The sequence below is a fragment of the Ursus arctos genome, chromosome X (genome assembly GCF_023065955.2).
Source record: "Ursus arctos isolate Adak ecotype North America chromosome X, UrsArc2.0, whole genome shotgun sequence".
In the NCBI taxonomy this organism is placed as follows: Eukaryota; Metazoa; Chordata; class Mammalia; order Carnivora; family Ursidae; genus Ursus; species Ursus arctos.
In genome coordinates this window covers 22969424-22996662 of record NC_079873.1, presented here as the reverse complement: position 1 = coordinate 22996662, position 27239 = coordinate 22969424, and the positions used below count along the sequence as shown (strand labels likewise).

The window sequence follows — 27239 nt, the reverse complement described above, 5'->3', positions numbered from 1 at the left end:
TAGTGACAGAAAAATGTGTTTCAAAACTCAAATAAAAAATATAACTGGTAGCCGGAATAACCGCCCTCTCAGAGACACCTACTTCCTAATTCTCTCTCCATCCGCCACCAGCCTGTAAATATGTTGATGCATGGCAAACCGGAATTAAAGTTGCAGATGCAACGAAGTTTGTCAATCAGATGATCTTAACGACGTTGTCTTGGATTGCCCAGGTGGGCCCAATGTAATCAGAGGGGTCCTTTTAAGTGTAATGGGCTGGCAGAAGAGGTCAGAGAAGGTGGGGCTATGGAAGAGGTGAAGGGGATGTACAGAAAGCATTTGAACCCCATGCTGGCTAAAACAACTACTTACTTCATAATTTCATCTCATATATAAGATTAAGTTTTGTTTGTTTTTTTTTTACTTATGTATGTCTAATCACATTCTTTCATTTGAGGTCTCATTTCTATCATTCAGCATTGTGTTTACAAGATTCTTAATTGTTGAGGCATAAAGTGGAAATCTAATTTTTATTGCTTTGTACCATTCACTGAATGTATGCCACTATTTAAGCATCATACACACACATTTTTAATTTTTATTTATTTTTTTTCGCTGCAAAAAGCTTTACTGTTCCCATTTGGTCCACGGCTTGGGAGAAGGCCCCAGGGTGGTTTGAAAGGGGCCTAGGGGTTTCAGGGAGAGGCTCAGGGCACAAGCCCCGGCACCGGCGTGATGCCAGAAGGGCCCCTCAAAGGCTGCCGGGCTTCAGACGCCGCTAGTCGTGCGTGGGGGTGAGCCTTTCTAAGCCCGCTCGCCCCGCCGAGCTGGGGCCGGAGCTCCTGCGGACGTGAGGCAGGTGGTTGCCGTCTTCCTGATGAGTTTCACCTCCTCGTCCAGGAAGCGTTTCTCCGGGAGCCGCAGAGCCGGGGGCCTGTGCGGGCAGAACCCGGGCTGTGCGGATCCGGAGGGGCCTGGGTCAGGTTCTGCTCCAGACCCAGGGCGGCTTCCAGGGCACCCGGGGTTCTCCCCACTCACCTCGGGACGGCTTCTGCGCGTCGGGCAAGAGGGCGCGGCCGCCGGGCTGGTTTTGCGTCTTCGAGAGACGCTGGGCGCCCTCGCGCTCGTCCTCAGCCAGCTCCCCGAAGAACCGTCCCACACCTTCCAGAGCCACATCGCCCCGGTGGAAATAGAAGCCCAGAGACAGGTAGGTGCGGGAGGCCGGCAGATGCACGCTGACCCGGTGGTTGACGCGGGCCTCCCCCTCGGGGCACACTGCTGACGAATGCGGGGGCTCAGGGTTGATCCGTGATAAGGAGCTAAGCTCAAATTTGGGTGTTGGCTGGTCCTGGAGGCAGAGGGTGGCCAAGAAGATGGCTCCGAAGGTTGCCACTGGAAAAAAGGGTTGGAGGGTAGTCGGAGGCTGGTAGAAGGGGCGTCCTCCAGTCAGTTCATCCAAACACCGCTGGAGCAAGAGACAGATCGTCCAGACCGCAGGGCGCACTGCCTCCGCGTTCTACTTTTGATGGGCGTTTGTGGTGTTTTCTGTTGGAGCCTGTTGCCGTGCTTCTGTGAGTCAGTGTGTATGTGTGTATGTTTTTCTTCAAATTTTTTAAGTTCCAGTTAACGTATAGTGTCATATTCATTTCAGCTGTAGGATTTAGTGATTCATTACCAAAATACAACATGAAGTGCTCAGCACAGCAAGTGTCCTCATTAATACCAATCATCCATTTAACCCATCCCCCCACCCGTGGATATGTATTTTGCTGTGGATTAGTGTCTTGTTTAACTTTTGGATATTTGTCATGTGAAAATTTCCCTTCTCCATTATTTCTCTCCTCTTATTCTGGGGCACCAGCTAAATATGAGTTAGGCCTTGTCGTTGTAGCTCTGTGCTTCCTCTGTATTTTCCATGGATTTTGTCTGTTTTTGGCTGATTTATCAGTATTTTTCTAGTAATTCTATCTTTAGTTGTGTTTATCTACTATTAAAACTATACATTGAATTTTTATTTCATTTATTATATTAACAATTTTTGCAATATCTACTTAGTTCCTTTCTAAACTTAGTCTGTCACTTTTTAGAAACCTCTTTCCCATCCATATTTTCCAGCTTGGATTTCATTTCTACTACAAATATGGAGCTCCAATTAATTTCAGTAGCTGAAATTTCTCTGGTTTGGTTCATGCTGTTTATTTTTTTTATTTTTTTATTTTTAAGATTTTATTTATTTGACAGAGATAGAGACAGCCAGCGAGAGAGGGAACACAAGCAGGGGGAGTGGGAGAGGAAGAAGCAGGCTCATAGCGGAGGAGCCCAATGTGGGGCTCGATCCCAGAACACCGGGATCACGCCCTGAGCCGAAGGCAGACGCCCAACGACTGCGCCACCCAGGCGCCCCTGGTTTGTGCTGTTTATTAATTCAGATTATTCTCACTTATATTTTCTTATCTGTGTATGATCTAGACATTGATTTTTTTAAGAAGCTATTTGTCATTCTTGTCTTTAAAGATCACAATACAAAACAGGAGGTAAATTTTATCAAAATACAGCATATCTCTTCATATATCCACAAAAATAAATTTCTATGAACATTTTTTATGTGAATACATTAATTCGTTTTGGGGGAGATCAATGCTACTATAAACATCAGAGTGCATGTATCCCTTCAAATTCTTATCTTCATATTCTTTGGGCAAATACCTACTAGTACAATTCCTGGGAGGTAAGATAGTTCTATTTCTAACTTTTTGAGGAACCTCCAACCTGTTTTCCAGAGTGGCTGCACCAGTTTGTGTTCCGACCAACAGTGTAAGAGGATTCCCCTTTTTCTGCATCATCGCCAACACCTTTTGTTTCCTTCGTTGTTAATTTTAGCCATTCTGGTTGATGTGAGGTGATATATCATTGCAGTTTTGATTTGCATTTCCCTGATGATAAGTTATGATGAGCATTTTCTAATTTGTCTGTTGGCCATATGAATGTCTTTGGGAAAGTATCTATTCGTGTCTTCTGCCCATTTTTAACTGGATTATTTGTTTTTTTGGTATTGAGTTTGGTAAGTTCTTTATAGATATTGGATACTATTTATCAGATAGGTTATTTGCAAATATCTTCTCCCATTCCGTAGATTGTCTTTTAGTTTTGTTGATTGTTTCCTTCTCTGTGTAGAAGCTTTTTATCTTAATGAATTCCCAATAGTTTATTTTTGCTTTTGTTTCTTTTGCCTCCAGAGACATGTCTAGTAAGAAGTTGCTATGGCCAAAATCAACGAGATTGTTGCCTGTATTCTCCTCTAGGATTTTGATGGTTTCCTGTCTCACATTTAGGTCTTTCATCCATTTTGACTTTGTTTTTTTGTATGGTGTACGGAAGTGGTCCAGTTTCATTCTTCTGCATGTCGCTGTCCAGTTTTCCCAGCACCATTTGTTGAAGAGACTGTCTTTTTTCCACTGGATAGTCCTTCCTGCTTTGTTGAAGATAAATTGACCATATACTTGTGGGTTCATTTCTAGGTTTTCTTTTCTGTTCAATTGATCTATGTGTCTATTATTGTGCCAGTACCATACTGTCTTGATCACTATTGCTTTGTAATATGACTTGAAGTCGGGAATTGTGATGCCTCCAGCTTTACTTTTCTTTCTCAGATTTGCTTTGGCTATGTGGGGTCTTTTGTGGTTCCATACAAATTTTAGGATTGTTCTAGCTCTGTGAAAAATGCAGTTGGTATTTTGATAGGTATTGCGTTAAGTGTGTAGATTCCTTGGGATAGTATAGACATTTTAATAATATTTGCTCTTCCAGTCCATGAGCATGGAATGTCTTACTATTTCTTTGTGTCATCTTCAGTTTCTTTCATCATTATTTTATAGTTTTCAGAGTATAGATCTTTTATCTCTTTGGTTAGGTTTATTTCTAGGTATCTTACTATTTTTGGTATAATTGTAAATGGGATTGATTCCTTGATTTCTCTTCCTGCTGCTTCATTATTGGTGTATAGAAATGCAACAGATTTCTGTACATTGGGTTTGTATCCTGTAACTTTAATGAATCCGTGTGATAGTTCTAGCAAGTTTTTTGTGGACCCTTTTGAGTTTTCTATATAGAGTATCATGTCATCTGCAAATAGTGATACTCTGACTTCTTCCTTGCCAATTTGGATGCTTTTTATTTGTTTTTGTTGCCTGATTTCTGTGGTTTGGACTTCCAGTAATATATTGTTCAACAGTGGTGAGAGTGGACATTCCTGTCTTATTTCTGGCTGTAGAGAAAAAGCTCTCAGCTTTTCCCCATTGTGAATAACACTAGCTGTGGGTTTTTCATAGATGGACTTTATTATATTGAGGTATGTTCTCTCTGTCCCTACTTTTCGAGGGTTTTCATTATGAATGGATGTTCCACTTTATCAAATGCTTTTTCTGCATCTATTGAAAGGGTTATATGGTTCTTATCCATTATTTTATTAATGTGGTGTACCACATTAATTGATTGGCAAACAATGAACCACCCTAGCAGCCCAGGAATAAATCCCACTTAGTCATGGTCAATGATTCTTTTAATGTACTGCTGTATGTTATTGAGAAATTTTGCATCCATGTTCATCAGGGATTTTGGCCTGTAGTTCTATTTTTCACTGGAGTGTTGATCTGGGTTTGGTATCAGGGTACTGCTGGTCTCATAGAATGAATTTGGAAGGTTTCCTTCCATTTCTATTTTGTAGAAGAGTTTGAGAAGAATAGATATTAACTCACCTTTAAATATTTGGTAGAATTCTCCTGGAAAGCCATCTGGCCCTGAACTCTTGTTTTTTGGGAGATTTTTGATTGCTGATTTAATTTCTCTGTTGGCCATTGGTCTGTTCAAGTTTCCTATTTCTTCCTGTTTTAATTTTGGCAGTTTATGTGTTTGTAGGAACATCCATTTCTTCCAGGTTGTCCGATTTGTTGGCATAAAGTTTTTCATAATACTCTCTTTTATAATTTTTTTGTATTTCTGTGGTGCTGGTTATTTCTCCTTTCTCTTTTGTGATTTTCTTTACTTGGGTCCTTTCTCTTTTTGATACATCTGGCTAGGGGTTTATCAATTTTAGTAATTTTTTCGAAGAACCAGCTCTGGTCTCATTGATCTATTTTTTTTTTAAGTTTCTATATCATTTGTTTCTACTCTAATCTTTATTATTTCCCTTTATCTGCTGCTGTTAGACTTCATTTCTTGTTCTTTTTCTACCTCCTTCAGGTGTAATGTTAGGTTGTTTATTTGAGATTTTCCTTGCTTCTTGAGGTAGGCTTGTATTGCTATATACTTCCCTCTTAGGACCACTTTTGCTGCATCCCAAAGGTTTTGGACCATTGTGTTTTCATTTTCATTTGTTTCCATGTTTTTTTTTTTAATTTTTTCTCTGATTTCCTGGTTGACCCCTTCATCGTTTACTCCCTTGTTTTTTTAACCTCCATGTGTTTTCAGTCTTTCCAAATTTTTTCTTTCGATTGACCTTAAGTTTCATAGAGTCGTGGTCAGAAAATGTGCGTGGTTTTTTTGTACTTGTGGAGGCCTGATTGGTGACCTAGTATGTGATCTATTCTAGAGAATGCCCCATGTGAACTTGAAAGGAATGTGTATTCTGCTGCGATAGGATGAAGTGGTCTCAATATATCTGTTAAGTCCATCTGGTCCAGTGTGTCATTCAAAGCCGCTCTTCCCTTGTTGATCTTTAGCTTAGGTCATCTGTCCGTTGCTGTAAGTGGGGACTTGAAGTCCCCTACTATTACTCTATTATTATCAAGGAGTTCCTTTATGTTTGTTAATAATTGTTTTATATATTTGGGTGCTCCCATGTTGGGTGCACAAATATTTACAATTGTTAGATCTTCTTGTTGGATTGTCCCCTTTATTATGAGACAGTATCCTTCTTCATCTTTTCTTACAGTCTTTGTTTTAGAGTCTAGCTTTTCCTTTATAAGTATTGTTACTCCAATTTCTTGTGATGTCCATTTGCATGGTAAATATTTCTCTATCCCACTTAAATCTGCAAGTGTCTTTGGGTCAAAAATGAGTCTCTTGTAGGCAGCACTTAGATCAATCTTGTTTTCTTTTTAAAGATTTTACTTATTTATTTGAGAGAGAGAGCATGAGGGCACAAGTGGGGGAAGGGACTGAGGGCCAGGGAGAAGCAGATGCCCCACTGAGCTGGGTTCTGTCCCAGGACCCAGGGATCATGACCTGAACTGAAGGCAGAGACTTAACCCTCTGAGCCACCCAGGCGCCCTGAGTCTTGTTTTTTTTATTTTTTTTTATTTTTATTATGTTATGTTAGTCACCATACGGTACATCCCTGGTTTCTGATGTAAAGTTCCATGATTCATTAGTTGCGTATAACACCCAGTGCACCATGCAATACGTGCCCTCCTTACTACCCATCACCAGCCTATCCCAATCCCCCACCCCCCTCCCCTCTGAAGCCCTCAGTTTGTTTCTCATAGTCCATAGTCTCTCATGGTTCATTCCCCCTTCTCTTTATCCCCCCTTTCTTCTTCCCTTTCTTCTCCTACTGATCTTCCTACTTCCTATGTTCCATAAATGAGTGAAATTATATGATAATTGTCTTTCTCTGCTTGACTTATTTCGCTTAGCATTATCTCCTCCAGTGCCGTCCATGTTGCAGCAAATGTTGAGAAATCATTCTTTTTGATGGCTGAGTAATATTCCATTGTGTATATGGACCACATCTTCTCTTCAACAGATGCCTGGATTAAGAAGATGTGGTCTGTTAGCCATTTTTATGTCTTCATTGGAAAAGTGTCTGTTCATATCTTCTGCCCATTATTTTATTTCATTATTTGTTTGTGTATTGAGTTTGTATCTTTTATCTGTAGTTACATTTGCAAATATCTTTTATCTGTAGTTACATTTGCAAATATCCTCTCCCATTCTGTGGGTTGACTCTTTGTTTTGATGACTGTTTCCTTTGCTGTGCAGAAACTTTATCTTGATGAAGTCCCAAAAGTTCATTTTATCTTTTGTTTCCCTTGCTTTTGGAGACATGTCATGAAAGAAGTTGCTGTGGCCAATGTCGAAGAGGTTACAGCCTAAGTTCTCCTCTATGATTTTGATGGATTCCTGTCTCACATGGAGGTCTTTCATCCATTTGGAGTTTATCTTTGTGTATGGTGTGAGAGAGTCATCAAGCTTCATTCTTTTGTTTTCAACCTATTCCGATAGTCAGAGTACTTATTGATATGTATTTATTGCTTGTTTTATTGCTGTTTTATGCTTGTTTCTGGAGATTTTTCCATTCATTGAGTCCCCTTTAATATTTCTTGCAGGGCTGGTTTAAGGTCATGAACTCCTTTAGTTTTTGTTTTTCTGGTAAACTCTCCGTCTCTCCTATTCTGAATGATAGCCTTACAGAATAGAATATTCTCTGCTGCAGATTCTTCCCATTCAGCATATTGAATAGAGCATGCCACTCTCTTCTGGTTTGCCAAGTTTCTGTGCATAGATCTGCAGCTGGCCTTAGGGGTCTTCCTTTGTAAGTTAGGGACTTTTTTTTTTCTGTGCTGCTTTGAAGATTTTTTTCCTTTATCACTATAGTTTGCTAATTTAATTACAATATGTCTTGGTGTTGGCCTGCTTTTGTTTTTTGATGGGAGTTCTCTGTATCTCCTGGATCTGGATGTCTCTTTCCTTCCCCAGATTAGGGAAGTTTTCAGTTATTATTTCTTAAAATAAATTTTCTTCCCCCTTTTTCCTTTCCTTCATCTTGCGGGACTCCTATAATAAGAATGTTAATACCTTTGCTGGAGTCACTGAGTCCCCTAAGTCTATTCTCGTGTTCTGTAATTCTTTTTTCTCTCTTTTGTTCAGCTTCATTATTTTGTCTTCTGTATCATTTATGCATTCTTTTGGTCTTCCAGCCTTGTGTTTATTGCATTAAGACTGTTTCCAATCTCAGTTACCGCATTATTCATTTCAGACTGTTTTTTAACTCTTTTCTCTCTGCAATAAGGGTCTCCCTGAAATCTTCCATTCTTTTCTCAAGCCCAGTGAGTATCCTTATGACTGTTGCTTTAAATTCTCCATCAGGATGTTACTTACATCTGTTTCGCTTAGATCTCTGGCCATGACCTTATCTTGTTCTTTCATTTGGGATGAATTCTTCCATCTTGACATTTTGTCTAAGTCTCTGTCTTCTCTGTGTTAGAAAAGCCCATTACATTTCCTGCTCCCGAGAGTAATTGCTTTATGAAGAGGTCATGTAGTGTCCAGGTCCTGATGCTTCAGGGAGTGTCTCCCATGTGTGCTCTGCTGTTGTGTTCTGGCTGCTCTATCCTTCAGGCCAGTCGTCTGCAGAGGCTCTCCTTGGGTGCAGTGGGCAGTGTTTGGTGCCTGGCCAGAATGTGGTGAGTTTTAACTAGGTGTGCTCTGATCTGTTGGTTAAATGAGACCTGATACTACTTTCACTAGAACTGAAGTCCTGCAGAACTCTCTGGTTGGGAGACATGGTCTGGGCAGGGGCTTCCTCTGGTCCTGCGGGGAAGGAGCCTGCCTGGCTGGGACTGAGGCAAGCCTTACAGAGAAGGACAGTACTGCCAGGGCCAGGGGTGTGGGCCCTGGTGTAAGCAGATTAGGCAGCCAGGGTTTGTGCTGTCCTTCTTCCTGCAGGTGACTCTGTGTTTATGTTGAGAGGTGTGGGAGTGAAATGGCACCAGCCAGCTCCTTTGTCTCCAGAGAGTGGTCTCCATGCTCACTGCTCTCAGGGAAGCACTCCAAGAAGAGAAGAGGGAATAATCCCCGCCTTCCCCCGAGTGTCCCATGCCTTTTTCAGATCCTGTTTCCACACCGTCTGCCTCCAGGTTGTTTGCCTGCCTTCTCTCCAGGAGGGGCACAGTGCCCTCCAGGCTCTGTCCCAGCCCAGCCCGCTGACTTCAAATTCCAGGCTTTAGGTCCATGGTGTGGGCAGGGGCCTGTGCTGGTCTTCCGGGGGGAGGGTCCCGCCACGCTGGGACTGAGGCAGGTTGTACCAGTGCACAGAGGTGTGGGACTTGGTGTAAGCGGGTTAGGCAGCCAGTGTCGGGGCTGACCTGGTTTCTTCAGGTAGCTCTGTGTTGATGCTGAGGGGCAGGGAGGGAAATGTTGCCCATCAGCTCCTTTGTTCCTGGACAGACATCTTTTTCTTTTTATTATGATATGTTAGTGACCATACGGTGCATCCTTAGTTTTTGATGTAGTGTTCCATGATTCATTGTTTGCGTATAACACCCAGTGCTCCATGCAATACGTGCCCTCCTTAATACCCATCACCAGGCTAGCCCATCCCCCACCCCCCGCCCCTCGAAAATCCTCAGATTGTTTCCCAGAGTCCATAGTCTCTCGTGGTTCATTTCCCCCTCTGTTTACCCCCCCCTTCATTTTCTCCTTCCTTCTTCTACCGATCTCCCTGCTATTCCTTCTGTTCCACAAATGAGTGAAACCATATGATAATTGTCTTTCTCTGCTTGACTTATTTCACTTAGCATAACGGAGAGGCATCTTTTAAAATTCTGCCTCTCAGGGATGTGCTCCAAGAAGAGTAAATCATCTGCTCCCTGTGTGCCCCAGGCTTTTTTCTTATCTCTGTTTCCAGGCCTGTCTGCCCCCGGGTTGTTGGTCTGCCTTCTCTTTAGGAGCAGGGAAGCACCCTCTGGGCTCTATTCCAGCCGAGCCCACTCTTCTTTAAAACTCTAGTCTTCAAGTCCCTGGTAGCAAAACCTCCGGAAGATCAGCTCCTCTTCCTTTCCCAGCCAGTGGCTTTGGGGGAAATGTTCTCCGTCTGCATTCTCCCGTGTGCTCCTCTCTCCCTTTACTCCTCTCACCCTCACCCTTCTCTGCGACCAGGGCTTCCTCTCTTCTACAGCACCTATGATCCATTTCTCTCCCAAACCACATCGCTGCCCTTCCTACTTTGTTTGATGTGGCTTCTTCTCTCCCTTCAGTTGTGGAGCTTGTTCTGTCCTCAGGTTGATTTCCAGAGTACTTAGAATGATTTGATAGTTTTCAAAGGACAAGGCAAGCCTAGGGTCCTCCTATTATGCAGCCATCTTAGCTCCCCTGTTATTCTTGCTTTTTTTCTGCTTCCTTGGTGTTTAATTTGTTCTTCCTTTCTAGTTTCCTAAAGGGAAGCTTAGATTATTGATTTTAGATCTTTATTCTGATCCAACATTTGGAGTCAGTATTATGCATTTCCCTGTCATCACTGCTTTCACTGCATCCCACAAATTTTGGTAAGTTTTTGTCCTTTTCCTTTAGTTTGAACTACTTTAGAATTTCTTTTGAGATTTCTTCTTTGGCCCATATGGTATTAAGAAATGTGTTGTTTAATCCCCAAGTATGTTGGATTTTGCAGCTACCTTTCTGCTGTTGACTTCTAGTTTAATTCTCTTGTGGTGTGTGGATAGAGATTTATGATGTCCATTCTTTTACATTTGTTGTGTTTTATGGCCCAGAATGTTGTCTATCTTGGTGAATGTTCCATGTGAGCTTTAGAAGAGTTTGTATGCTGTTGTTGGATTAAGTAATCTGTAGATACCCATCATATCCAGTTGATTGATTGTGTTACTGAGTTCGTCTATATCTTATGGACTTTGACCTGCTGGATCCACCCATTTCTGATAGGTGGATGTTGAAATCTCCAACTATAATAGTGGATTTGTCTATTAATTCTTGCAGTTCTGTCAGTTTTTGCTTAATGTATTTCGATGCTCTGTTGTTAATTGCATACATTTTGAGATTGTTACATCTTTTTGGAGAATGGACTCCATCATTATGCACTGATGCACTGTCCCTCATTATGGGTGATAACTTTTCTTGATCTGAAGTATGTTATGTCTGAAATTAATATATCTACTTCTGCTTTCATTTGAGTAGTGTTAGCATGATACATTTTTCTCCAACCATTTACTTTCATAGTATATGTATCTTTATATTTAAAGTGGGTTTCTGGTATAGAACATAAAATCCTGTTTTATGATCCTCTCTGACAATGTGTCTTGATTGGTGCATCTAGACCATTGACATTCATAGTATTTATTGATATAGCTAGATTAGTATCTGTTACTGTTTTCTCTCTGTTTCCCTTGTTCGTTGTTCCTAGTTTTGCTTTCCACTCCTCTTCTGCCTTCTTTGGTTTTAATTGACCATATTATATAAGTCCCCTTTATTTCCTCTCAGCATTGCATATTAATTATACTTCTTTTTTTGCTTTTTAAAACTGTTACTGGAGAGTTTGCAGTATGCATTTACAGCTAATATAGTCCACTTTCAAGTGACAGTAAAAAGCTTCAGGGGTAGTGTGAGTGCCTTACCATAACAAATGATCCTGATTTTCCCCCGTCTGTCCCTTGTAACATTGTTGTCACTCATTTTGTGTATACATACACACACACATATATATATATATATATTCTCAATGAGTGGAATATCAGAGTCCCACATTAGGAAGGCCCTGAACTATGTCTTTTCCTGTTGCCCTATGATGTTACCAAAACTTCAGTTTAGTTTTTCAGATGTTTATTCCAGATTGGAAAATGTCATCAAGGCAAAATTAGCTCTGAGAGCTCTGTTAACTCTTTCGGATTTTCACTTCTATGTATTCTTCACTATCATATTGTCTCTTGATTGTTTTTCAGAAGCTATTTAAGAAATTTTTAAAGGTTGTTTTCTAGGGGAGAGTTGGCATCTGTTACCTAGTTCTCAATTTCAAGAAGTGAAAATCTAAACAACATTGGTTTTTAAGTTACATTTTCAATCATCATTTCTTTGCAGTAGAAAGACAATTTTATGGTCAGCCCTCAGCACAGATTGGTGAGGCACTGTCGTGGTTCAGGCTTCAGAGGCTGGCTTCCTTATCTCTTCATGATTCACAAGGAATAAGAGTATATTTTATTAATCATTCTCTCAAATTAAGGCATGAAAATACTGGTACTGAAGGGAATCTAAGGGAAAGGGAGAGAGATTTTTCACAGGACATTAGAGCCTAAAATGTTCAAACCATTTTGTCCTGATATCTACTTGGATGTGGATGGTAGAGATTTAAGTGATTTTTTTCTGGAATCAACTTGATTGCACCAGAGAAGATAGACAGTCTTAGAAGAAGACCTCTTCCCTTAGGTATGGCATAGGAGATGCTCTTGTGATTTTTGTCCCAGAAATTTAGAGAAAGAAAAATTAACCTGGAACTTTCTCAGTCAAATGCATTCTTTAATTAGAGCTTTGGAGTTTTCAAGTTAAGACAAGATACATAGGCTGGTCACTTCTTTATTTGATAGGAATTAATCCTATTTATGTGGCTTGCAACAAAGGTGTGTTTTATTTTAACTTCATCCTTGAAGCCTAGAAATATCAAGAATGTTAGAAAATACCACAGGAAATTATTTAAATTGAACTTAGAAGATGTTCAGTGACCTAAATAATAAGCAATCAGAAATAAACAGGATTTTAATTTCTTCTAAATGTTCAAGCATGTAATTTTTAAATGCCGTTTTAAAATCTTAGCTATTCGATAGCAATTGAGTTCTAATTGCTCAAAAGTATGTTCCAACACAGTTATTAAAGAAATCGGTGATTGCCTGAGGTAGATAGATATAATTTAAATCTATACAAATTAGTTATCATTGATCCGGTTGACACTCAGTACATTTTTATTTTAATTCTTCTTGTTTATTAGCCAAAGACAGTTTGCATAAATTTATAATCATAACTCATGATGTGCACCAATTGCTTTTTTAAACAAATGACATTGATTAATATTGTCTAGGAATCATTTCTGTTTTACATTTGTATATGTGAACGTACTGGTATTTTTAAGGCAAAAATAATATCTTGACAGTTGATCTTTATAAAGAAGTTGCTTAAAAAACTGAACTTTGTATTTAATACAGCATATGATGATTTTTAAAAAAATGTTCCTATCAGTTGACACAATTGAATTTTTCGGTATTCAATTTGAATTTCTTTATTCAGGAAGGAGCCTTTCTGTTTGTAACTCATTTGTCATACACTCATCAGAAGTGCATCTTGAAAAGTGGTTAAAGCAACTTTTTCAATTGATGATAATTGAGGAGGAGGTGAAGCATGGTTTCTGGCGGTTGCATACATATAATTTTCTAACTTTTTTCCTGAATCCATTATAAAACCCTGCAATATTGATTCATCTTTGAAACTTAAGATAACTCCTAAGGATGACCTCTAGACCCACAGGCTGAGGGTATTAAGGAACTTTTAAGGCAAATATAAGTCCCACCTTCCATCTTTGGTAAGAGTTCTTAACACAAGGACTACTGGGTATAGAATAATGAATACAACATGGCTTCGGAGTTCGAGAAAGTAGATTGATATTCCAGCTTGTTCTTGACAGTTGGATCAATTCGCCTTGCTTTTTAAATAAGTAGTCCAGGATCTCCATTGTTTCTGTCTCACAGGATGTTGTGAAGATGGAGATAAAATGTAATGGCCAAAACTTTTATTCTGGTGGGAAAAGCGAGCATATGAAGTAGTAACTATAATGAAATAAGTCAAGTATAGAATTGAAAACACTGTACTGTAGAAATAACAGTTATGAGACTACTCAGTTTTTACACAGGGTAATTATTACTTTTTATTTTATTGTGGTAATAACAACATGAGGTCTACAAATTTTTAAGTGTTCAATATAGTGTTTTTGATTATAGTCACTATCTTGTACAGTCGATCACCAGCGCTTATTCCTCTTGCTTACACTGAAACTTTATACCCATTGATTACAAACTCCCCCTTTCCCCCTCTGCTCAGCCACGGGAAACCACCATTCTATTCTTTGAATCTGTGAATTTGACTGTTTTCAATATCTCATATAAATGAAAGCATGCAGCATTTGTCATTCTATAACTTAATTCACTTAGGACAATGCCCCCAAGTTCCATTCATGTTGTAACGCGTGTCAGAATTTCTTCCTTGTTAAAACCAAACAATATTTCATTGTATGTATATACCACACTTTAAAAAAAATGTATTCATCTGTTTCCACAACTTGGGTATTATGAATAGAACTGCAGTGAATAGGGGAGTGCTAATATCTTGTTGAGATCCTGACTTTAATTATTTTGGATAGATACCCTGAAGTGGGATTGCTGGATTATATGTAATTAATTTTCAAGAAGTTACAAAGTGAATGAAGTGAGAAATGATGTTTTACTGGTAGAACTTGGTTATTTCTGATAATCATAAGTTCAGTATAACTGTGCCCTGATTTGAATTTTATCTAAGATAGTTGGGTTTGCATGTAGGAGTCAGGAATGTTCAGGTTTGATGTTAATTTGATGGAATTTTCACTTATTCTAGTATCTTTCCTCTGTACGTTCAAGATAATGTGCAAATATTACCTACACAAAACTAACTTTTCTGCCTGATGCAACCCTTAAGGACCTTCTAAGCCTTAAGTTTGCCAAGGGCTTTTAGTCAGTTTTTTTTCCTTTGTAGAAAGATTAACTAGAAATTAGATGTAAGAAAAATTAAATGTATTTGTTGAACATAACTTCAATTTCTCCAACCACAAATGTCATAATGATCTTCTGCTAAGAATCCACATAATACAAGTTTCATGTTGCTTCCTTTCACCATCAGTTTTTAATAACTTTCTGGCACATAATCTTTAAACTTGGCTGATAGTTAAGAGAGTTTTAAAAATACGTGTATAGAGACAAGGTTGGGCACGAATGTTTGAAATAAAAGGAGATAGGAAGACATATAAGAAAATTTGAAGAAGAGAATGACATTTAAGAACAGAATTAGGGTAGAAGAAACACAAATTAGTTAAAATATATCAGATCAACGCTCAAAATGTTTTAATTTTAATCCTGCTTGTTTATTAGCCAAAGGCAGTTTCCATACGATTATAATCATGACTCATGATGTACAATTGTTTTTACAATGACATTGATTATTATTGCTTTAAAAATGTTTCCTTGTTTACACTGTGTTCATTAGCATTTTTAAGATAAAACAGCATTTTGACCATTATTTTTATAAATAAAGTACTTCAAAACCCGCTTTTACATTTTACCATAGTGCTTAATATATGCGTTAGAACAAGTAGTACAGAGGCCAGGGTCTGTCAGTAAGGTAGTTAAAGTTAAAACAGAATTTAGAGAACACATCTTGTAAGTAATAATCAGTTCACTTTGCCACTTGATTGTTTCAAAATAAGTCTCATCCATTCTGGTGTCTTCCTTTTTTTTTTTTTTTTTGTAATTGTGTAATGGGTTTAATACTGTGCAGTTGGGATGTCGAGGAAAGGAGGTAATGTATGCAATATGAGGGGAGACAGATAAAGCACAGGTAACCTGTCACCATGACTACACTGAGGCGTCAAGAGGAGAACAGTATAGGCTTTGCAGAGACAAGTATTTCGACCTCCACCGTCTCCCAGCTGAACTGCTTCAGTCGCCTCTCTTCTACTTTTGTCAAGATGTTTTCATTCTTTGTAGAATGAAATAGAGAAACCAGATTCTGTTCCTTCTGCTTAAATTTCCATTGTGCTTACACTTAATCCAAACTCTGTTCTCACTTCCAAAGTCCTAAATTATCTGCTTCTACCTATCCCTTTGACTTCACCCCCCACTTTTCCCCCTTGCTCACTGTGCTTGAGCAAAACTGGCCTCTTCTTTTGTTCTTAGAAAATACCAGGCTCTTTACCCCCTTTTGGCTTTTGCGTTAATGTATACCTCTGGGATGTTTTTCCCTGGTTGTACGGGGGTTGTTTCTTCTCATTTAGAGCTGCCGTGTTCTTAGAGGGGCTTTTCATGACCATCTATTCTGAAATAGCTACCCCATAACTATGAAATCTCCCTATTTACTTATATGGATAGCAAATATGGCTAATGGGTATTTCCTCAATTCTTTATGGATGGATTATTTGATTTTTCTTTGTTCACTAAAATGTAAGCTCCATGAGAAGAGGGATTTTTTCTATCTTGTTCGCCACTGTGACCCAGAAACTGGAATAGTATTTGTCACATAGGAAATACTATATATTTATTAAATGAATAAATTAATATTGGATAGATTAAACTAGCTCTTTAAAGATTCATCACCTAGATCAGCCAAATTTAGAAAGTAAGCGTATTAAGCCCAAAGGGTTACTGCAATAATGCTAGTATAAGGTGATTAGAATCTGTAACATTGATTCTTAATCCTTTAATAAACTAATGAAAACTAATGGTATTGCTTTATGAATTCACATAGGTGTATACAAAATTATGCATACTTTCTATGGATTCACGGATTCTCTATCACTTCCCCATAAGTCCATGGACCCTTGAATAAAAACCCCCAGTCTACATACTCTACTTCATGGAGTAGGTGTGTAAAGTAGAAGAAAATTTAGAAGGACATTTTTTAAAAAAATTAACATTCAGATTTTCAGATTATTAACTTGAGGGACAATGGAAAGAATGATGTCATTAAAATATCAAATTGACAAATATAGGTGATGTTAAGACAACAGTTTTGGGTTTTGTGACCCATTGGCAATTAGAATTAGAGAGCTGTAATTTTAGTAGAAGTCAGAACTTTGAATGCAGGTTTAGATAGTAGAAAAATAATTAATGCAATCCTGACCTTTGTATTTTTCAAAGGAGTTGGTATACAGAGAAATGTACATTCAGGGGATGAGAAAAGAACGAAACACAATCGAAGGAGTAAATAAGAACTCTAAAAAGTAAGATGGAATTAGGACAATATATTACCCCACAAATGACAGACTAGGGAACTTAAACACCGTGAGTGTCTGTGTCATGTCCGAACATGGGGGCACGTATAGAATGAACTTAATGAGCTGGTTTCATGGGCCAGTAGGTCTGAAGGCAGGGCTAGAAAGCAAAAATACTTAGAATGCTGGAGGGAGCAAGATGGTTCCAAGAAGTTTGTGGATAATTGAGGGAAAGAGAAAACTGAGAGGGGCCCATTCAAAGCAAAGTAGGGTGAGCTCATTTAATAAGTAAAATCCAACAGGAGTCAGGCATAGGGAAGGAAAGAAACTGACCCAGGGAACAGAAATATGGAGAGAAGCCTGACCTTTCTACTTTTAGCCTCTTTTCACCTTTGAGTTGCATTTGGAACATACCAAATATTGAATACAAGAATCACGGGTTTGGAAGCTCCATGATATTTTGTACAGAAAGAAGGGAGCTTCAAACTGGGAAAACAGGATGGCCTTCAATAAAGTAGGTTTAGTGTAGTATAAGATGGAAAAAGTATGTGTGTTCCTACAGGTGCTTTAAAATGCTATTGCTATATAACAAATGAGGTAAGAGTCTTCTAGAAATGGTGGACTCGGTAATTAAAATTAATTTGTTAACTGAGAATAACATATAGGGCAAAATATTGAATATACCTTCTTGAAGGCCAACAATATCTGATTGAGGTAAAGGCAGAGACCAAAAGTCATGAATTTTTTGTGTCTTTTATTCCCCTTTGGATAACAACAATTAGAAAATAATTTTAATTAGAAAATAAACTTTTAAAAATATTTTTTGAAACATAATATCCAAATAGCCAATAAACCTATAGCCTGGGATTCAAACTCCTTCAGTCATCAGTGAAATGCAAATTTAAATATGATATACTGCTGTGGGAATAGCTAATATTAAAATTACAGTATAAAATCTTAGCAAAATGACAGAAAAAAAACCAGAATTCTCATATGTTGGTCTTTGTCACTTCAGAAAATATTTTAACTGTATTACCCAACAATTCTACTCTAGGAAGATACCTTTAAAAATGTACCCACATGCTTATCAGTACACATGAGAGTGGATGTTCATACACATTATTCATTGTATCAGTAACTGGAAACAACAGAAACATTCATCAGTAGTAGAAGGGATAAAAACCTAAGTTTTTGCATGTTTACTCAGTGGAATACTAGAAAGTAATGAAAAGGAGAATTGCAGATACGTGCAGCAACATAGATGAAACACAAATACAATGTTGAAAGGAAGAAAGCAGATAGCAAAATACGTAGTATATAATTATATGGATATAAATTTTGAAGCACAGGAAAATCTAGGGATGTACTTTTATAAAGTGTAAAGAAAAATAAGAATGTAATTCTTAGGAAAATCAGGAGAGTGATTACCTGTGAGGAAGACAGAGTGATATGTGGCCTAAGGGGGGCATCTATGTAGTGGTAATGTTCTAAATTTGGATTGGAGAGTGGTTTCATGAGCACTTGTTTTGTGATATGTAACTGAGCTATAGGCTTTTGTGCAGTTTTTTACGTGTGTGTTATATTTATGATAAAGTTTTTTTTAAAAGGGAAGCTAGATGAAAATGTGTCATCATGTGTAAAAAAAATGAAAAATTATCTTGAGGGACCAGCATCCTTTTCTCTTACATTTAGTGAAAACTTAATCTATTTCCAGAACTAGCAAAGGGAGCTTCAGAATAAGCAGAAACCTAGGGGTTATGAATGTCTCTATTTTACAGGTGAGAACATGAGGTTTAACAGGTTTGAATATAAGCTCAGTGTAACATAACTAGATAGAACTGAGAATCAGATCTGCTGACTAGGCATATGGATTTTTTTTTTTTTACTACATTCTGATATTTCTTGTTAAATTCCCCTTTGAACTGTGAATTTACTTGAGTATTATAAAAACTTAAAAGATAAAAATAAAATTCCCCATCCTTGAAGGAATATTTATACTTCAAATCCATTTCCTGTTATAAATATATAGATATTTTTCAAAGAATTTTAGAGATATGCTTTGGGTGTAATTTTTCTTTGAAACTTTTTTCTATTAGAAGTTAATGCCCATTGGGGTGCCTGAGTGGCTCGTTCAGTTAAGCGTCTCACTCTTGATTTCCACTGAGCTCATGATCTCAGGGTAGTGAGACTGAGCCCCAAGTCGGGCTCGCACTGGGCATGGAAACTGCTTAGGATTCTCTCCCTCTCCCTTTGCTCCCCCCACCCACCCACTTGCAAGTGCCCACGTGCGCTCTCTCTTTTTCTCTCTCAAAAAAAGTTAATGCACATCATGAAATAACTTCACTTGGCAAATCTCTTCCGAATTAATGGAGGTACAAACTGTCAAATGATGCATATGAGTTAAATATGGGCCTTTATTTATTTTTTAAGGATTTATTTATTTAAGAGAGAGAGTGTGAGCAGAGGGAGGGGCAGAAGGAGAGAGAGACAAACAGACTCTTTGTTGAGCAGGGAGCCCAACACGGGGCTCGATCTCAGGACCCTGAGATCATGACCCAAGCTGAAGTCAAGAGTTGGACACTTAACCGACTGAGCCACCCAGGTACCCTTAAGTATAGACTTTTAATTTAAAAAGTGCATGAGTTAGTATTTCTGTTGACATGAAAGGACAAGATTTCACATCTAACATTCATGAAATGTATTACTTCTTGTACTAATTAGCAGTGATTATTATTAAATGGGAGGGTGTGTACATGGCATGCATGTGTACATGGCATCATTTTATAATTAAAAAATGATTTCCTTTGGTACACATTGAAAGGCATATGAGTTAGAGATGGTTTTATCATTGCTCACGTGTGAAACCAACAGAGAAGAATGAAGCTATTAATATGTTTAATTCATTAAAAAATATTTATCCAGTGTCCAGTAATGCAGGTTTTAAAGAATTGTATTAGCAGTGTTTACAAGTTAATGATGTGATATTTGCATTCTGGAAATTAAGGTTCTGTTATATTGCCAGTTTGTGATTTAATCCTGGTTCTCTGCATGAATCTTTATTTCTTATTATTCCAAAGTCATCTTTATTATGTGTGTATTCATCTGTTAAAAAATAATCAGTTAGTGACAAAAGCCAAAGCCATGGGTGGGGGAAGAAATACACATCCAGTGGTGGTATTAATACTCTTGGTTTAAAGGACTGTTTTCATCTGCCAAGTTTTGATTGTTCTGAATACTTGGATGTATTGCTGCCTTTCATCATGCCAGAAAACGTGGAATTCTTCATTTCTTTGTTTTCCTTGGCTTTCACAACAACCCTTGAGATTCATTGTCAATCTGACTGGCATCTTCCATATATTATGGCACCTAGAATTAAGCATAATGCTTTCAGAATAATATGTTTGTTCAGTTTAGAATTTCACCTCATTCTAAATGGAGATCTCATAATTACATTGTTCAACAGTTTGTCACAGTGCTTGGAAGAATACCTTAGCAAATTAAAGGGAAGACTAAAATGTATTTCATTATTTAATGACACATTTTCTACTAATTCTTCCTTATTATGAAATCAGAGAAATTTTTTCTTGTGAGATTTGTGATCAGAATCAGATCAACAGATTTGAACATTGGCTCATGCAAGGAATTGGGGGAAATATAGAAAAGTACAAGATACGTTGTTTGCCTTTAAAATATTTATAATTCAGTTGGAAATGGAGGCATATTAAATAATGTAATATGATACCATATTTAATAATTCATGTTTATTATAACAAAGTTGTAAAAGCATCATATTTCAGTATTGGTATTAAATGTTTACACCTGAATTTCATATGCATTCCAAATTTTAAATACAAATAGAAATATATAAGAAGTAAGCCAAGTTTCATGTTTTCTCAGTACATTTACTGAACTGTCAGTTACTAAATTTCTACTTAGTTGATTAGTACAATGAGATACAGAAACTGCCATTTTATAGTTTTTGTCTCTTCTGAGGGCTTTTCTGACTTATTCAAAGGTTAAAGATTGTTTTCATTTAAAAAAGGAAAAAGTATTTCTTATATTCTCATATTTATAAATACATGTGATATGTTTCAAAAGTGAGACTATTGAATTGGAAAGAACTGCTTATAAAATGTAATTTTTAGTTAAAATTTGGTAAAGAAGTGTCATCTATTTTTAAGGGGTAGAAATTGTTGATTTTTTTTTATTGATGGTATATTCAAATTGTGATAATATCCTGAATTTCATGCTTGTATTAATGGGAGATACTCAAAGTATGCCATTAATTTTAAAATATAAATAGTTCTACTAGAATATTTATAAATCCATACTAAATTTACTTCCATAAGTATGTATTTATGAACAAAAACGACTACTTATTTTCCAAACTCCAGAAAGCAAGAAACTTTAAGAAAGCAATTGTTGAAAACAATTTCTAGAGCTCACATTCATGAATACTTTGAAATTAGACATTCTAAAACAAAAATTCACAAATTCAGGCCCTAATTGGTTGCAGTTGACATTTCTTTCTAGGTGAAACATTTGATTCCATAATTTCCATGATGCAGAAATAAAAGAGTTTTAATAAATGTTCATTGAAGTGTGAAAGTAGGTCTCAAGGAAACAGAGTAGTCACTTCTCTAATGTGGCTTGAAATGAATTAGAATTTTTCAGTTTTTCTCCAGTCAGTGCATCAGAAATACGTATTTTTTAAATCAGCAAATATCTAAAGTAAATTTCTTCCACTTTAAGCAAGAACATCAGAATAAAGCAAAAAAAAAAAAAAACCAACATGAAGAATGTACTTTTCTCTTGAACATGCAACTGCAAGTAGAAAATCTCTCTCATACATTAGAAAAGGGATGCAGCATCAGTTTACCCTGTCTTAGGCAATTGAACAGGAATGCTCAGCCTAGCAACCTCCCTGCAATCATTTAGCAAATCGTATTGATAGCCTGCCATGTATGCAGCACCTGCTTTGGGGCAGTAGAGGACACTCAGAAATATAATACCTAGTCCTTTTCAATAAGAAGTGTCAATCTAGACTGGGCAGAAGTCATGACAGTGGATGATAAATCACTGTACAAGAACGAATAATAAAACTAGACAGCAATATAAAGAATGGCTGCGAACACTATGTGATGAGTGATAGAGGAGGTATGTACTCTAGAAACTCCAAGAAGGAAAATAACATTCTTGGCTGGTTAGATGTTATGATCTTAATGCCAGTCACCAGCCAATTCTGGAACATTGGCCTAATATTTGTTATGTATAGTTATTTGAAAGCATATATGTCATATATTTCTTTGTAGGCATAGAAGAATTTGACTAAAAACAAAAATACCTGATGTGATGTAATAATTAATAGGACTTAACCTCTATGTTTTGTCACATTACTGGGTTTCGTTAAACATGTAAAGGTTACTCTTACTCATATAGGTGAAATACAAGGAAAATTTGTTTCTTATCTTTACCACCTTGTCTGGATTATTCGATTATCTGGAATTCTGGAAATGCCGTTTTATTTTACTGATCTCAGTATCTCTTTTCTTTATTTTGATACCAGCTTTTCAAATGTACTTGAAAGAGTTGAGATGAACTCATTAAGGCAGAAAAATCCACGTGGTGCTAGATTGCTAAATAAGGAATGTGATTCTCATTTTTGAAGATGTCTCTAATAGAAGGGTAGAATGTAAATTGTTATATTCTGACTTTCTCTCACATCCAAACTCTATAGTTTTTCTTTGAAAAGCCCAATTTTATATATCTACAGAGATAAGGGTTTTTTTATTGATTACAAGTGATGTAAATACTCGCCATCCATACCCTTGAGTAGAAATGTCTATATTTCATTATACATTTATTCTTACTCTCCTATGGAAGTTTAATAACCAAAGCTACTAAAAATTCCTGCTTATTTATTGCAAGAATAGTTTCCTTAAAAATTCCTAAACTATTTTAAACTATTTGTTTTAAAAGATAAGTACTAAAGAAATCTGCATCATCAACATTTTCAGACATGAGAGCTTTATAATCTTTTATCTCTTTTAAAAGTCATGCCACTTTTCCTTTAGTTTGGATGTTAGAGGACGGTGGCCTTGGCGCGTGATCAGATATAGATTAATAAAGCCTCGGTCAGAGTTGGGAAATTAGAGAAATAGTGCTGCTTGTAATAGAGAAGTGGCTTCTGCATTTCAGGGAAAATTAAAGTCAAATTAAACAGCCTTGAGAAGTTTAGACTAAAGGGATTTATGTCTCTCCTGCAGAGTGTGTCAATCCTGGGCTGGAGGAAGGGTAGACATAAGGTTTTTGTTCAGGTATAATCTAGACACAGTCATCGTTTTTGGGCTAAATTCTGCCTGCAAATATTTACAAATTACGTGATCCAATACCTTTTAGTTAACCTGCCCCAGCCTTTGTTTTTGCATGTGCAAATGAAGAAAAATTGCTCAAATCTCGGGGCTTATTGAGAGAATTAAGTATATATAAAAAAAGTAACCCCATTTGTTCATTTATTAAACAGATGTTTGCAGTGCCTCGTGGAGGTTCAGTGACTGAAAAAGACATGGTATCAGTCATCAAGGATAGGACTATTAGATAAGGAAGTAAATGTCACTTCACATGAACGGATAAAGAAATTGGGGCATACACATACAACAGAATATTATTCAGCCTTAAAAAAGGGAAATTCTGCCATATATAACAGCATGAATAAACCTGGAGGACAGATAAGGCATGCTTCTACTTATATGAACTGTCTAAAATTAGTCAAAGTTACAGAAGCAGAGAGTAGAATACTGGTTACAAGGGGGCTAGGAGGAGTGGAATACGGAGAGTTCAGTGGGTGAGAAGTTGTAGTTATGCAAGATGAGTAAGTCCTAGAGATCTTCTCTACAGCATAGTGCCCATAGTTAACAACACCATGTTGTGCATTTACAAAATTTAAGAGGGTAGATTTCCTTTTAAGTATTCTTACCACACACACACACACACCCCCACACACACGAAGAGCAGGAGGAGACTTTGGAGGTGATAGATATGTTTGTTACCTTGATTGTGGTGATAGTTTCACAAGTGTACATTGATGTTCAAACTCATCAAATTGTATACATTAACTATGTGCAGTTTTTATATAGTAATTATATAGTAAACTATTAAATCAAACAAAAGATAGATGAGTGAGTGTTCTACTAGATGGAATGAGGAAACAGGAGAAGGGAATTGCTTAAGGGCACCCAGGTATTTAATTACAGGTGCTCACAGAGGCTGAGAGAGACCTAGGTTACTTCCATATTCTTTAATAGCTTTATTGGAAGATAAAATACATACCATAAAATAAAATAAGAACCGTACTAAAATTAGGTTGTACTACAACATACTGCCTTTCCATCACCTGCAAAAGAAGCATCATGCCCATTTACATTCCCTCTCATTCCCACCCCCAGTCCCAGGCAGTCCCTAATCTATCTCCTGTCCCTAGAGACTTTTCTTTTATGCATGTTTCATATAAGTGGAATCATATAGTATGTGCTCTTTGTGTCTACCTTCTTTCATTTAGCATAATGTTTTTGAGCTTCATCCATGTTGTACCATGTATCAGCTCTTGATTCCTTTTTATTGTCAAATCATATTTCATTGTCTGGGTCTCCATTTCGTAATGTATGTCACAAATTTTAAAAAATGAAGAAGTGCCAGGATGTCTGGGTGGCTCGGTAGGTTAAGCGTTGCTTTCGGCTCAGGTCATGATCCCAGGGTCCCGGGATCGAGTCCTGTATAAGGTCCTTGCTCAGCGGGGACCCTGCTTCTCCCTCTGCCTGCTGCTCCCCGTGCTTGTGCTCTATTTCTCTCTGACAAATAAATAGATAAAAATTTTTTTAAAAAAGTACACATATTCTGAAAAAAGAAAAATGCTGAAAAACGGTTGCAAAAACCATATAATTTAAATTCTTAGTTATGACAAATTAATATCTTTGCATAGAAAGATAAAAATTATGTCTCTCTGAATAAATACACTTTGTCTTACATCAAAAATATAAACGTGAGGCCTAACCACACCCCCCATCTCCTGCATACACATACTATTATGCTTGGTTAGTTAGTTAACATCTAACCAGTGATTATTGAAAGACTATAACCGGTCTATATACCTTATAGAGTTGATAGCTTTTAATCTTCACAATGAAGTCGACTCTGAGATCAGCCTGCCTCAGTGTCAGTGCTGGTCACTGATCAAGTGTGTGATTTGGGTAAGGCACTTCAGTATCAGCGCTTCAGTATCCACTCTTAAAGAACGAGAATAAAAATAGAATCTAGGAATGGGTTTTTGTGAACATCAAATTATATATACATAAGAATTCTTGGCACTTAGTACACTTTTAGTGTCAGCTACTATTAATAGAAAAGGAAACTGAAGCTCAGGAGTGTTAAGTAACTTTTCTTGGGTAACACTATGAGTAAATACTGTGGCTGGGACTCAAACATAGGCATCGGCACTCCAGACGCCAGCCACCTCCCATGTGATGGAGGACAACCTAGAGTCCAGATCGTAGATATGGATTTTCAACCCATGACTTCCTTATCCTTAGGCTAGAAAATAAGTCCCTTTAAAAATACTGAATATGCACAGTATAATGAGCATTGAGTCCAAGAAGTTACTGACAAAATAAGTATGATCACATATCCTTAAATCTGATGCTGCCTGGATTAACAGTATTGGATTTTGATTATTCTCTTGAGGTTATTTAAAGCTACTGTATACTAAGAGAACTTGAATCTGTGGAAGTAATTTAACAGATTTTTGCTGAAGAAATGATAAATGTTTCAATACCTAATGGTACCGAAGGCGTCTGTTCTAGATTTATAAATACAGCTTTAACCAATTGCAAGTATCTTTTATGACCATTGCAGTTTGCCCAGAATCCTCCAGAGTAATGTAGTCTAATTACTATTAGGAAGTATTTTTATGAATGAGCATATACTCATTAATCTGCGCACACCCCACAAAGGAAGACTCATGTCTACACTGGTAATCCCTTTTCCGAGGAAGAGTAATATGCACGGATCAGTGAAGGAGTTATTAAATTGCTTTGTCCTATTGTGTTTCTTTGCAAAGTGGATAATGCAGTTATTTTAAAGATATTTTTAGTTCCAGTTTTAGTGGGGCTATTTGGCATGATGAGGGCAGTCACTATTTTATTCTCTTAAATCCTTTATTCTTTAAACTCATTTTAAGTTCACAGAAACATTGATAAGAAAGTAGACTTCTCATCTATGCCCTGTCTCCACTGATACATATTTTATTAGCCAACTGCATCTCTGAAACTGCTGAAAATGGGTATATTCTAAATTACTGTTTTGAAAAAGTGTAATCGTATCAGTTGACTTCTTTTCACTTTGCTATATCCCCACACATTCCTGAGTTTTAAAGCTTAATTATTTCTTGAACAACATGATTATTTCAGGATCCTGCATTGGTAATGTTTATGCCCTTTAGTTGACCCCTACTTCAGTTTACCTACTCCATTTCAAAACCTGTATTAAAATGGATTGTGCCGCATCTTTAAATTGAAGTTAGAGTTGTAGTTCATATTCTCTTGAAAGATCTAACATCATACTAAAATAAAAGGTTTTGGGTTTTTTTTTAATTTTGCGAAAGGATCCTGAATTCATCTTTTGAAAAGGAAAACCTGAAATTTATGACTTTTGGAGGAGAGAGTTTAACCTTTTATTTATTATATTGAGATGCATCCTTCCCTTATACAGTAAAAAATTCTAGAAACAAAAAAGGATTTTATTTTGTCTTCTTCACTATATGTTGTTCGTAAGGGCAGTCTCCTTTAGGACATTTTGACCAAATTGCCATGGTAATTATGAGTGAAATGACAAATTGGTTTTAAATGCTTTTTTATATTTAAATTCAGGAGAAGATGAAAATTTTTTGTTAATGGGTAAATCAATATCTGGTAAAAATGTGTTGTATCCAAGAAAAATGCTAGAAGAAGTAAAAGAAAATTTTAGACATTGTTACATTGGGGTGGGGAAACAAAGAGAAATAAATGTGTGCTAATGTATTTCATTTTTTATAAGGACAATATAGATACCGATATGGTTTGAAATATCAATAGGGCCAAATACACAGATGCATCTTAATTTAAGGGTAAACAATGTAAGGGCAAAATAAAATCCTTCCATTTTATTTTTTATGTCTTTAGTTTATTATATTTGACATATAAAATCTGAATTTTACAAGTATAGTGTGTTACTTGATACATTTATGTATTACACTATGGTTGCCTTTGTAGCCATAGTACATTACAAAATTATGGTACAATATTATTGTCTATATTCATCACACATTAGATTAGTACATTAGATCACTAGATTACTATGGCTTATTTACTACTTGTTTCAAGTTTGTACCCTTAAACAAATCATTCTTACCTCTCTGTCTCCTATTCCCTGGTAACAACCATTTTGCTTTTTTCTATTTTTCATGGGCTTGCTTTTTTTTTTTTTTTTAGATTCCACATGTAAGTAA

At 36.9% G+C, this 27239-nt stretch overlaps 1 pseudogene; it reads right to left on the bottom strand.

The window, feature by feature from the left end:
• Positions 1-757: 757 nt before the first annotated feature.
• Positions 758-9906, bottom strand: LOC113265800 (ferritin light chain-like; annotated as a pseudogene).
• Positions 9907-27239: the final 17333 nt, after the last annotated feature.